The sequence below is a fragment of the Acanthochromis polyacanthus genome, chromosome 6 (assembly GCF_021347895.1).
Source record: "Acanthochromis polyacanthus isolate Apoly-LR-REF ecotype Palm Island chromosome 6, KAUST_Apoly_ChrSc, whole genome shotgun sequence".
Classification (NCBI taxonomy): domain Eukaryota; kingdom Metazoa; phylum Chordata; class Actinopteri; family Pomacentridae; genus Acanthochromis; species Acanthochromis polyacanthus.
The window spans coordinates 38893194-38906285 of record NC_067118.1 but is presented as its reverse complement, the minus strand read 5'-3'; positions in this window follow the sequence as shown (position 1 = coordinate 38906285).

Here is a 13092-nt window from a genome sequence, read left to right as displayed (position 1 = left end):
GTATCTGTATGTGTGTGTGAGGTTGTGCTTCTGTGTGTGTGTGTGTGTGTGTGTGTGTGTGTGTGTGTGTGCATGTGTGCTATTAGAGGCCGACACTGCAGGAACTCAGCTGCTGCAGGACACTGCAGGATTGCTGTTCTGCTGCCGGCTCACTGGCTCTTGCTTTTTTTTCTTTTTTTTCTCGTCCTCCTCCTCTCTCTCTCTCCTCTCTCTGTTCACTCAGGCAAATTGCTCAAGGAGGATGGTGAGAGCATGTGCTGCATACTTTTTCAGCAGGGGGGTGGAGGTGGGGGGGGGGGAGCCGAGTGGAGGAGAAAGGAGGAGGAGGAAGGAGGAGGAGGCACAGAGGTGCAAAGCATGCCGGTGAGGCGCTGTGCTGGGCAACTGTACCTCAGAGAGAGACTACAGTAGAGAAATTGGAGACGAGGAAAGAGGAAGAGGAGGAGGAGGAGGGAAGAAGAGGCGAGAGAGGGTGGGAGGTGGGGGGAGGGCAGAAGTGAGGTGCAAGGAACATCAGGTGAGTGCGGCAGTTTCCTCTGCTGGCGGTGCAGCACCCACCCTCAGTGAAAGTGTGAGCAGGAGAACTGCAGATGTTCCGAGATGATGTCAGGCTCCGGATGTAGCGCGGACCTTTAGTGCAGTTCGCTACCACCACCACCATCATCATCATCACTCGCCTGCCTGCAGTGGGGAGAAATCTGAAGGCCAGAGAGATGCTCTGGACTCACACAGAGCCAGCTGACGGTGCAGGGTCAGCAGCTTTTTCAAGGTCTTAGCACAGTTACCTGAGGTGAACTCACATCTGACTGAACCTCCAAACTGACCTGGCTGGACTCCCCATCCTCACCTTTCACACTAGCACACACTACCCACTCACTTTATACGAAGCTTTACCCCCTTAAACTATTACTACTGTACTGAAAGGGTTGGAGTTGAGCTTAGACGTTGCAATAAGGCAAAAGAAGCAACACTGACTTTTGGAGCAGAGAGTAGCTGAGGTACTGCTGCAGCGATATCACTGAGTGTCAGCGCGGTTGTGCCCTGAGAAACCGTTTTCTATCTACTTTTACCCAAGAGACACATAAATCTAAATGTCTGAATGCACAAACACCTTAATACACTTTGTCTCACACAGTTTATGCCAAACTCTTCAAAAAAAATCTCAGAGAGCTGTACTCTGCGCCCTTATCCACTTACAGGATGGTACAAAAGTCCTACTAGCTACAGCACAACTTCATGACTGCACCACAGCTCCCCTGTCCCATGCAGGCCACTGTAGCCTCATTCTGTGTTCCCCTCGTTCAGCACTGAGACACCGACATCCCAGAATCACAGACACACCAAATCATTATTACCAGTTTCCAGCATCATATTCACAAACATGTCAAATAGAAACCTAAAACTGACGAAGAAAAGTAGAGAGCTAGGGATGTCTGCACTCCACTAACGGCTAGGTCAACAAAGATAAAAGTCTCCTCTAGTGGAGGGAACTCTGCATCCTTGTGAGTTTTTTTGTCCTTGTGTCAAATGACGAGTCCTCTCAGCCGCTATCTGACACGCCGGCTGCTATTTCCAGCCTGTACCATGTGTTAAACATGGATGAGGGAGCAGTGGAGCCTGACTGCTAACTGACTGGCTGTCTGGCTGGCCGCTGCTCGCTTATTACTGGTGCAGAGGAGGCTGAAACTGATGAGACAGTAGCAGCCAGGAGCTCCAACACTGCAGGCATGCACACCGACATATCAACTCCTGTAAGGCTGATTAAAGAAGTGCACCGTCCGTTGCGAAAAGGAAGACACGCAAGAAGACAGCATACAAGGTAAATAAGACAAGAGAGGAAAGGAAACGTATACCTACAGACGAGTCTCGGGACCGCAGCACCGGCAGGGAGGAAAACTTCTCTGCACTCACTCTGAGCCTCTTGGTTGCTGGTGATGTTCTTTCATGGCGCGGCAAAGTTGACTGCAGCATTGCCTCCTGAACAGAATGACATTGTTTGCACTCTCTCTCTCCCTCTCTCTGCCTCACTCCTCCTCCTCCTCCTGTACGCGCTCGCTCCCCCTCCTCTTCTTTGCACGCTTGCTGGCAGCACAAACTGCACAGCTCAGCAGTGTTCCCCCACTGCCGCAGCAGATCCTGCATGAGCTCTGCGTATCTGAGTGGGATGGGACTTTTAAAGGGGAACGCAACCTCCAGGGTCAGTGTGTGTGCACATCCTCAGTCCGCCCTCCTCTCCTCCCTATCCTCCTCAGCAACCCCTCCTACCACATCCTCAGCAAACACCCCCCCACCCCACCCCACCCCCGAGAATCATCAGTGTAAAGGACTCCTCACCAGAGAGACCCCCTCCACGCACACATAACTCTCCATCCCGCTTTTTATTCATTTTCACACCACAGCAAAAAGCTGCTTTGAGATATGAGGGTGCTCAAACCTCAGTGAGGAACTGCTCGCTCCACAGAGACGCCGTCATCTCCCCGGGTGTGCTTTGAAACTTGTCACAATGTCTGAAATCACTGAAATCTAATTTGCTCGGAAAGATGCCTGGAAGGACGTCTCCAGGTGTAAGTCGCAGAAAGACTATTTAAAGACGTTTAATTCGTCTAAGATCGGAAAACTGTTGAGATAAATGAGAAAAATCAACGTTTGTAGATCACGATTTGTCACCTGGTTATGTAGTAAAAAAAAAAAAGATTTATTATAGCTACTCTGAGAAGTCACTATGAATCATATTTCAAGCCAATACGTCAACAGAGGACAAAACACAAGACACACCACAGGATTATTGCACTCAGTGGCACCAGACACTGTGACAAATGAGTAATAATCATGCAAGCAGTAAGCGAATGTGGAATCTCAGGAACTCTCTCCAAGTTTCACAACTCTACTAAAGGTACAACATCCCCTTCAGTGAGGTAAAACGTCTTTAATCTGCAATCCCTGTTTCTTACCTTCCATTACCCAAGATGCACTGCTCTACTAGTGCTATTCTGCAGTGCGCTAAAATATAGAAATATCTTGACCAACCGAATTTGTCTTTTGTGCGTTGCACAGCTCTGTGAGAGTGAGATCATCCATCATTTAGTCACACATTAAGGTTGAACTTCTCTTTATGCAGTGTCTTTCTTCGTAGAGAGGCACACGGCGGTAAACTTCCCAGCATTCCCTCATGACATTTGCACCGCGCTGCACCGGGTGTTGCAGAGATAATGGTGCTGCCATTAGAAATTCTGTGTGTTTGAGGCATCAGCGTCTTGGCGATTCTCTGCAGCAGTGCAGCTCTCTCTGCTTCTCACTGCAGGACTGAGGCTCTTTTTTTTTTTTTCTAACATGACTTTGTTCTGCCTGGGCCCCGGTTGAACCCTGTGATCCTTCGTCTTCTGGAGCAGAATGAGGTGCTGCATGCATCTCACATTAACCCCAGAGTCCTGCCTGACAAGGGCAACGCTTACCTGTTTTTAAGCACAGCAGTGTTTGCATATTATATGATACGGAGGCTTTTCTCCCGCATCTCTGCTCTTATAAGAGACGCCGGTTCAGATTGCTGAATCAGTGATACTCACATAATGGACTACTGGGAATCAGCTACACGTGGCTGTCCATATCAATCAGCGTCTGCGTGAATCATGAGTGTGTGTCACGCAGAAGCGGAAATCCGTCAGCTGAGAGCGAAGCATCGTTCGCCTGCATGTGCGATCTGCATTCGGTGCTGCTACTGCATCAGCCTGCCGAGCCTCGCAGCATCTGTCCTCTCCTCTGTACTCTGTGACACCAGGGAAAATGCCCCCGCCAGCATATCCCTCACATAGCCCTTCGCCATTCTCAGTAATGGCATCCCCTATAATGAATAAGCCATGAGGAGGGGCCCTTTTACATGTCCTATTAGATTACCTCGCTGTGCTTTACCTGGCTACTGTCACTTCATCGCCTCTGCGTCTGCACTTGACTTAATATTCTCTTCTGTTATCCCAGCCAAGGGCACAATTTGTAAATGTGCGCAAAGGCTCATATATCACATGTGTGTATAAATATAGCGTGGAGTCGTCTGCATTCACTTCAGTGGAAATGTGCTCACACGGCTCTCACTTAGGATTTGCATTCAGGTCTGAGAAAAGTGCAGTTGGCGTTGATAGGAAATGTTGAGCTTAAATAGGTGATTGTTTTTTGGTGAGGCTCATCTTATCAGACGTGAGCTGTAACCAAACCAGGGTCATGCTCATTTGAAGCAATAAAGGTTATCTGTCAAATACGGACAGTCTTGACATGCTCCGATAATGAGGCCAACCTGGCCGGTGAGTTTGCGTGTGTTTCCTTTTTTCTCTTTTTTTCCCCCCTTTTTTGCCATTCACAGCTCATTCCTCAGCTCCATTGATCTGTCCGGAAAAGATAATAGACACATTGATCCACAAGCTCAGCAGCTTGCTTGGTTTACACATCAGTTCAGACTAATTCTCAATAGTCCTCAGTCAAGCAGGAGAATTGGCTTGACTGATGACTGACCCGTGGTTTTTTGAAGGAGTACATTTAAAATCTGCTCTGTGAAGATTTTCGGTGTCTTTGGGTGCTCTGTGTAGCAGAATTTATTTCTGAAAATCTGACAAGATGTAACAAAATGTGTTTCGGTGAGCGTAAATGATTCGGTGGTTAGAAGGCAAACCCTTGGGGGAAACTTGACACTGCTGATGAAAAATAGAGTCAGAAAGGAGGTAATTGAAGCTAGCTAGCAATAAATTGACATCACAAAAGTCTTTCTTCGCTCGCTTCAGTCTTTCTGGCATAAAGATAGACTGAATGAGTGAGTTTGTAGGCGAAGGTGTGTGGTGTGTTTCACTGCACCAGTTCTTCTTCACTGACCTCATTAAAGCTGAGTAGATTCCTCCTCCGGCCAAGTGGAGTGAAAAAGACACTGTCAACGACAAAGCAGGGCAAACGTGGTTGTACAGGAGCTGGACTGTGAGCACACAGGAGCAGTTTCTGGATTGCGAATTCACAACAGGTGAACATGTCCTGATAGGTTTTATTCACTGACATGGAAACACGGTGTTTTCTTTCTGTGTTAATAAAGAATGTGATAGAACACTACTCACCGTGATATTGAAGATCCCGTTTGCAGGGCAGAGCTCGATGTGTGAGAACATATGAAGCGCAGGAAGTCGTCAGTTCCTCCCTTCAGTTTGAGGTGAGCCGCTAGTAAAAACGTCTATGATGGATTGATGTTCTAGAGAGCGGCTGAACTTCTGACAGCTGGCTGCTCGGCTGTGGTGAATGAGCAGCAGCTCAGTCAGCTGTCAGTGTCAGCAGCAGCAGCGGCGGCAGCCAGTCTGCTCAGTACAGAAAAACACAAGCATAAATACACAGATCAGCCTTAAACGAGGGAGACTGCAGCTGCAAAGTCTTGATTAAGCCCTCACAGGACTGTAAAATCCATTTCAATCACACCTATGTAGTATTTTCACAAAAAAACAATGAAATATGGACGTGTTTTTTTCTGGATTTCTCATCAGAATTTTGCATACTTGAGATGACTTCAGATAAATATTGTCTTTTTTTCTTTGTATAGAAACTGAAGTCTGGATTTTTAGTTTCTTCTTGTCTGGAGCAGTTGTGTTTATATTTCCATTAGGCTGTATACCTGTAAATACTACTTTTCGCAATAAATCCAAGGCAGTGCCACTAAAAACACAAACGATCGCGTTGAAAGCCCTCGCTTCGGCTCTGTTTTATGAAACATAAATATGTGTGGTAGTAGGTTAGAAAAGAACTGTGTGTTAAATCGAAAATGTCAATATCATTCCTTGATTCTAAAAGAAGCTGCGCTCTGCTGAATATAGTCCCCGGTGTTGTTTGTGTGCCCTTTTCTTCTGCAGAGATGGCGAGCTGCTTGTTATTTCGGGCCTTTTCCCTGCTGCATTGTGTTGTGCGTTACGGGTTCTTGGAGTGTTGCAGATCCTCCACAGCAGCTCGTGTCATCTGGAGATGTATGATGACTCCTGGCCTACATTCACTGCTGCCATTTGTTACCATCAAAACAGGTATAGCTCACAGGGACAAAGATAGATAATGTATAGGCTCCTCCAGAGTGGCCTGCCCATGTCTGCATCTGCCTGTGAAACATTTTAGCAGCAGCAGCAGCAGCTTCGGGGTGATTCCTGACATGTATTGTCTTCACCAGAGACGTCTGCAGCTTAATGAGGGAAACTGGAGGAACTGGATCATATTCAGAGGTGGTGTGAAAGAATGAAGAATCCGTAGCCCTTTATCAGGGCATCATATTTGGTTACTTCTGCACACATTAAACATGATGATGCTCTCGCCTCGGTCAATCAGCGAAGGTCACTCTATGTTAAAGCACACAACATCGTGGCATTTGACCAATCAGCAGAGGCCTGGAACGTATCAAACTTTCTCTTTTCTCCAAAGTTGGAAAAAGACGGACTTGCGGCTCGGTCCTCTTCTATATTTGCTGTTGAAACGTCAAAACTACCCACAGTTAGTGGCTGAAACTCACACATTTTACAGTTGAGTAGCTGTGCTAAGTGATGACATATACATTTCTTGGAATTTTTTTTAGGGTTAATATATAATGAGATATATCTTGCATACATTTTTATTAATAGTAAGAAAAACTAATGTTTTTTATGTTCATTACGATCATGTCTTGTGATCTTTTTATTACATTGAGATGACTCAAAACTCCAAGATGACTCGGAAATTGTCTGAAATGACTCAAAAATAGTTCAGAATGACTTGAAAATGATCCATTATTACAGAAAATTAGTCCAGAATGACATGAAATTTGTCCTAAATCACTTGAAAATTATCCCAAAGACACAAAACTTGTCCAAAATGACTCAAAAATTGTACAGAACAATATAATAGAGGGACTTTTGACATCCATGGGATATATCTTGCATACATTCTTATCAAAAGTTATAAAAAGTAATGTTTTTATGTTCATTATGATCACGTCTTTACAAATTTCAGAATTATTAATTGTGGAAACAATCACCTATTAATAAAAAAAAGACTGGATATCACTAAAATGTCAACTAAATAACCATCCCAATTTAATAACAAACACCTTCTAATTAGATAAATAATAATAAAATGAGCTGATTCAAAAAGTGAGATAATCATGACAGATATTTCTTTTTTGACAATGTATCAAATTTTATAAGGAAAATAACAAATTGTATCTGTGCCCGAGAAATCATTTACAACTAAGTTATCCACTACAAAAACACCTCTAAAGTACACCATTTGTCAGTGTCAGAAATGATAAAAACAAGAAAAATCGTCAAACTTTCGACTTTTCAAAGCTCACTGAACTAACCAGGTGTGACAAACCGTTCTTATTTCTAATAAAGGGGCTTAAAATCGAGGGACTTTATCAAAATCACTTTATTCTACATTAAAATAAAATGGAAAAAGTAAATAATTTGCACCAGATTCTGTGATAAAGAAAAGCTTTGGCGCACTTTGATGATTGACTCAAAAACGGAGAAACTTTTAGGATGAACTGCAGGCTGTGTTTAGGATGAAAAGAGAGATTGAAATGAGAAAAAAACCCCACAGTTGGTCAGTAAAATAAATGCAGCATTGCTCGAAAACACTATACACATGTTCAGCATGGTGAAACATCTTTTTAGAGGTCACGTGCAGAGCAAAAAACATGATTTGCAATAGTTGTAGTATGTCCAGTGCATGAAGCCATCATTCTTAACACGTGTGGCTGCTTGAAGAATTGTTGCACATACTGATTCCATTTTTAACAAATTGAATAGCAAAAGGAATTCATCTTTTTTCTCTTTTTTTTTACAATTTATTGCTGTAAAACAGTGCCATAGGACTTCATATTCCAGAGAAAAATGAGTCCACGGCGAGTGAAAATGTGACAAGAACAAAAACACCCTAAAGGATGAGTCTGCAGTATTTTATTTCTCTCGGTATTTTCAACTTTTTGGCCCGTCTGTAGAGCTCAGCCTCATAAATTGCCAGTGAGGATGTAAATCTTTAAAATGGATCACAGACCTATACTTAAATTTAAAAAAAAAAGACCCCGTAATTTTCTAAAAGAGCGTGGCCCGTGGTTTTTACCGACGCTAACAGGAGTAAACAGAGCATTTATGTGGTGCCGCTTTCACCCATGGATTGGCAGCGGAACACTGTACAAATGACTGAATCAAAATAAACAACATTTGCTGTGTTCATTATAATGAAGGGAAAAAATATGGCTTATTATGTGTTTAGAATAACAATAGATGTCTGTGGCACAAAGGAATTCTGGCTGTTGACACACAGACAGGAGTTGGATTAATTCGCTGCTGTTTTTAGTGTTTTCATGGGATTTGTTAACAAAAAGAAATATGTATAAAATCACCAGACTTTGAATGTAAATGTGGAGGAGCAGAAGGATATATTTCACTATGTAGCCATGCGTTTTCTAGCATATGCTGGTAAATGCTTTGTTACTTATTGGAGCTTCTGCATTCTGTTTGTGTGAGAACAGTCTGCTTATTATCGTCTTAACTTATCATATGAGCCATTATGAAGCCAAACAGTGGATGTAGCTTTGGTATTACTGTCAGTATGGTGATTTATTTTTAGGTAATTGCCACCAATCTAACCAATAAATCTTGCACTATTAGTTTTAAGGTTTTATTTCCCCAATTAGAGTGTTTGGTGAAATAATATTTCCCTTATTAAGAGGATCAGTTGTGATGTTTTATGGCATTTTTACATAAAAATGCAGCATCCCCACTATCTGTACACATATTTTCAGTCATGACAGGCCAACAAATTCAGATTTTAATGCCGGAAGAGTCTCTGGCTTCATGTTAGCTTCTATAAAATAAAGAATTCTTGCTGTGTAATCTAGTTATATAGATATATATTGCATATATTTTTTATCAAAAGTAATAAAACTAATGTTTTTATCTTCATTATGATCATGTCTTTACAAATTCTATAGTTATTTGTTATGGAAACAATCACTTATTAATGAAAAATGACTGGATAACACTAAAATGTCAACTAAATAACCGTCCCAGTTTAACAACAACCACCTTCTAATTAAACAATAATAAAATGAGCTGATTCAAAAATTGTTTTGATTGTGTTCTTTTTATTAAGTTGAAATAATCATGACAGAAATTTCTTTTTTGGCAGTATATCACATTTTATATGGAAAACAACAAATTAAATCACTTTCAGTTAAGTTCCCCATCACAAAAACACCTCTCAAGGAAGTGTGTTAATTCCAGATCACATGACCTGCTCCGCATGATGTCATTTCCTCCTGAAGAAAAGACTGGCCAGATTCCAAGGCTTTCTGACTTATTTAATATAAAGTAGTCAACAGGTTTACTACAGTATCTTTATAAAGTTTAGATTTCAATTGTACTCAATTGTTTATATAATATTTAGAAGAATTTTTGTGTAAAAATGCCATGTGGTGTTTGGTTTTAAGCGGCCATGTTGGTTTTAGGCCTGAAGACAGCAGAAATGTCAACTATGATACCTGTCAACTACATATATATTGACCCTGTAACAAGACCACAGTGATTAATTCGATCTAATTGTCCCTTTGAGTTCATGTGTTTGAAAACTACCAAGCTCATACTGTTGTTTTATAAAAGAACTCCCTGGTTTAAATCAGAGAATTTAACACTTTTAATCACTACAGATTTAAGAACTGCCAAGAGTGAGTTTTTTTTTATGTATTCATGACCTCAGTTCAGTACCATTTATTCAATTCAGTTCAGTTTTATTTATGCAGCACCGTTTCACAACTTAAGAAATCTAAGAGCGCTTCACACAGTAAGGTCACAACCTCACAGTCTTATATTATAGAGAGAAGCACAACTAATTCAACAATTCCCTTTGAGCGAGCGCTTGGCCGCATTATTCTTTACAACTGATGAGTCAGATTAGTGAAGATGGTTTACATTTCATTGATTTGTGTTCGTGTTTTTTCTCTGCCTACCAGGAAAACGCTGCGGCTGCCAACTTTTCTCTCTGGATGAGTCCCACGCCGAGCTCGTGGACGAACACTGGTTTCGAGGAGGCAGCCGGTGGAGCCTGGAGCACATGAGAGTCTGTACCTGCCATCTGCCAGACCGCTGGGTAATGGATGAAAGCTGGATGTTTTCTGACGGAGCTGGTGCGAGCCGAGGACGACCTCCACCCGACCAGAGCGCAGACGAACCGGTCGCCTCTTGGCTTCGCTTCGTTCTCTGATCTGCAGGATGAGCTCTGTGGATCGTCTGCTGCAGAAATGGCCCAGCGTCTGATGACTGGAACGGCGGTGCAATGTGTGAAATGTCTCATTGTAAAAAGCTGCAAACTGATCTTTCTGCTTCCCTACAGTACTCAGGGGAAGACTGTAATCTGCAGGTAAAAATAGTTCCCAGCATTTTAAACAGTTTCCACAGCGAACTGCACGTAGACTGAACCCAAAACAACATTTTCTGAGGGTTTTAGACTGAATTGGATGGAGATTTTAGCCTCTCTCTGAGAACAATACAAATGCGTCTGGAGTTTAACCCTCTGGCTTGAGCGCATTATGCTGGGGAAAGAAAAAAAGAGGCCCTTTTTAATCTGCAGATCACCCAAGGAGGCTCTCATCCACCTGGGACCCCTCCCTGGAGGTGTGCTGTTCCACTGCTGATTGCCTCGCCGTATTTTAGCAGCAATGCACCACTCAAGTCTGCAGGCAACTTGACAAATGAGCGGGGATCTGAGCAGAGGGGATGCTCGTACTGCACCACACAGCCTGTCCCATCCACATCCCCCTGTCCCGCAGTGGTTCACCTCCTAACTGACGCCCTTCCTGCACCGAAACCAGCAGGAGCTCCACTCAAAGTCACACGGGCAGAGAACACGCCAAATACACGCCTGCTGACTCATGTGCAGGAGAAGGAGCCTGTGTATTTATATCGTTGCCTATGTAGAGGAAAAGTTGCAGATTTCAGCCCCGTAGAACCAGCTGTCATGTTATGTAGAGCGGCGAAAAACTAATGGACATTATTTGGATAATCAGTTAATCATTCAAGTCGCTTTTGATGCAAAATAAGGAGACATTTGCTTGTTTTTGCTGTGAGGATTTTTAGTCTTAAATCCTGATAACTTCAATGTCTTGGGCCCATGATTATGACAAAACAAGAAACCTGAATTATAGTTGGGATGTTTCATGATTTTTTTTGCAATTTTCAAACTAAATGATCTATCTATTACCTTAGAAAACAGGAGGATAATCTGTAAACTGGAAGTCTCTCCAAAAAAAGAGACGATCATGGTTGAAGCTTTAAAAGAAGCTGTGATGGTGTAAAATGTTTCCTCAGCGGGCCTCTTGAACGCTTCTAACTAACGAGAGGTCAGCACTCCCAGACTCAATGATTTTCCAATCCTCTCTGTCGGTGCACGCTACTCTAATAACTTCTACAGTGTTTTTTTATTATTTTTTATTGCTGTGTAAGGATTTGTGCAACACAAAGCTGCACTGTGCAGCTCTTATACTGCAAGCTATTCCCCTGAAACACGAGACGCCTTCTCACCTACAGCGTGGATCTATTTGAGCGCTCAACCTCGCGTCCAGGCAGAGAGGTGTAGGACGATTGTGACGAGGCATCGGGGGGGATTTATGCAGCTGCAGGTCTCTGCTCGTCTCGGCGCAGCGTATGTGAGCCGGCTTGGAACATGAAGTACCTGAAACTAGTTCACCGGCTTCATCAGTACGTCGTCTGCAGCTGCATCCGCCACTTGAGGACGGCATCCACCCACTGGTCCTCCTCAGAAACTACATCCCGGAGCAGAGATGGGGAGCAGAGTGTCTGACGCAGCATGCAATCATTCACCTTGACTGCGTGCGTTGCTCAGACTTGCCTTGCTGCAGCTGTCCACACATCCTCCTCCTCCCCACCACCACCACCCTCCACCCCGTATAGAGGCAGTGCACTCTGCCAGCCATGGAGTGGGACGTACTATCGATCCTGCTGAAATGATGCTTTCTAAAAGGGAGGCAGTAAGCATGTCTGCGCGCCCCTCCTCCACCGTGGAGGGGCCCTGAGATATCACCAAGCTCAGCACATTGCACCATCACCGCATGGGAAAATGGGATTTTCACCGGGAGACGAGCTGAGGGGAAGGTAATTCAAGTCGCCGAGCTATGCTCCCCCACCGAGGATGTAAAATGAGCCATATTACCTTCAGACGCTTCGCACAGTGGACAAATAAGGTCATTTAAAAAAAGTGGTATTAATTCCAGCTCTTGTCACAGAGAAATCAGACGCCCCAAAGTGGAAATATGCACAATCACGTGAAGTTCATTCAGCTCTCGGCCACTCATTCATGCACCTCAGCTGGATGACGGCGCTTGTATTTTGAGATCCTTCAAAGAATTAAATGCAAATGCTGAAGAACTTCCAAATGAATGAAGTAGTTTAGTGCAAGCAGGAGATGTGTACTCTAGAGGAACCACAAGATGGCATCAGTGCACTTGAATCTCCCGGCATTGGCTGAAGTTTGGTGCATATGTTTGCTGTGACTCACACAGGCCTGCAGCTATGAGACACTTCTGAGCAGGCTGTTAGAAAACAGGGTTCCTTACACAATAAGAAGCTAATCAGGAGTTGGGCTGATTATTTAGAAAGATAAAAGAAAAAGCTGTTTTTTGTTTCTGTTCCTTTTAAAAACGGGTGCTGCTTTAACCCTCCTGTTGTCCTCATTCACAGGCACCAAAAAATATTGTTTCCTTGTCTGAAAAAAACCCCAAACATTCAGCAAAAAAATCCCCAAATTTCTGAAAATTTGCAAAACTTTCAGGAAGAAAATTTCAATAATTCCTTGAAAGTTGTGTTTTTTAAAAATCCCCCAAATTTGGCAAGGAAAATTCTTGTAAATATTTTTTCAAAATGAGTAAAAATCTTCCCAAAAAAATCCTAAAAATATCTAAAGTGATTACATAAAAATGTTTCTTGAGAACATTCACAAAAAAATCAACCAAAATCCAGCGAAATTCGCTGGATTTTGGTTGATTTTTTTGTGAATGTTCTTAAGAAACATTTTTAACATTTCTATTTTTCCACCAAAAAA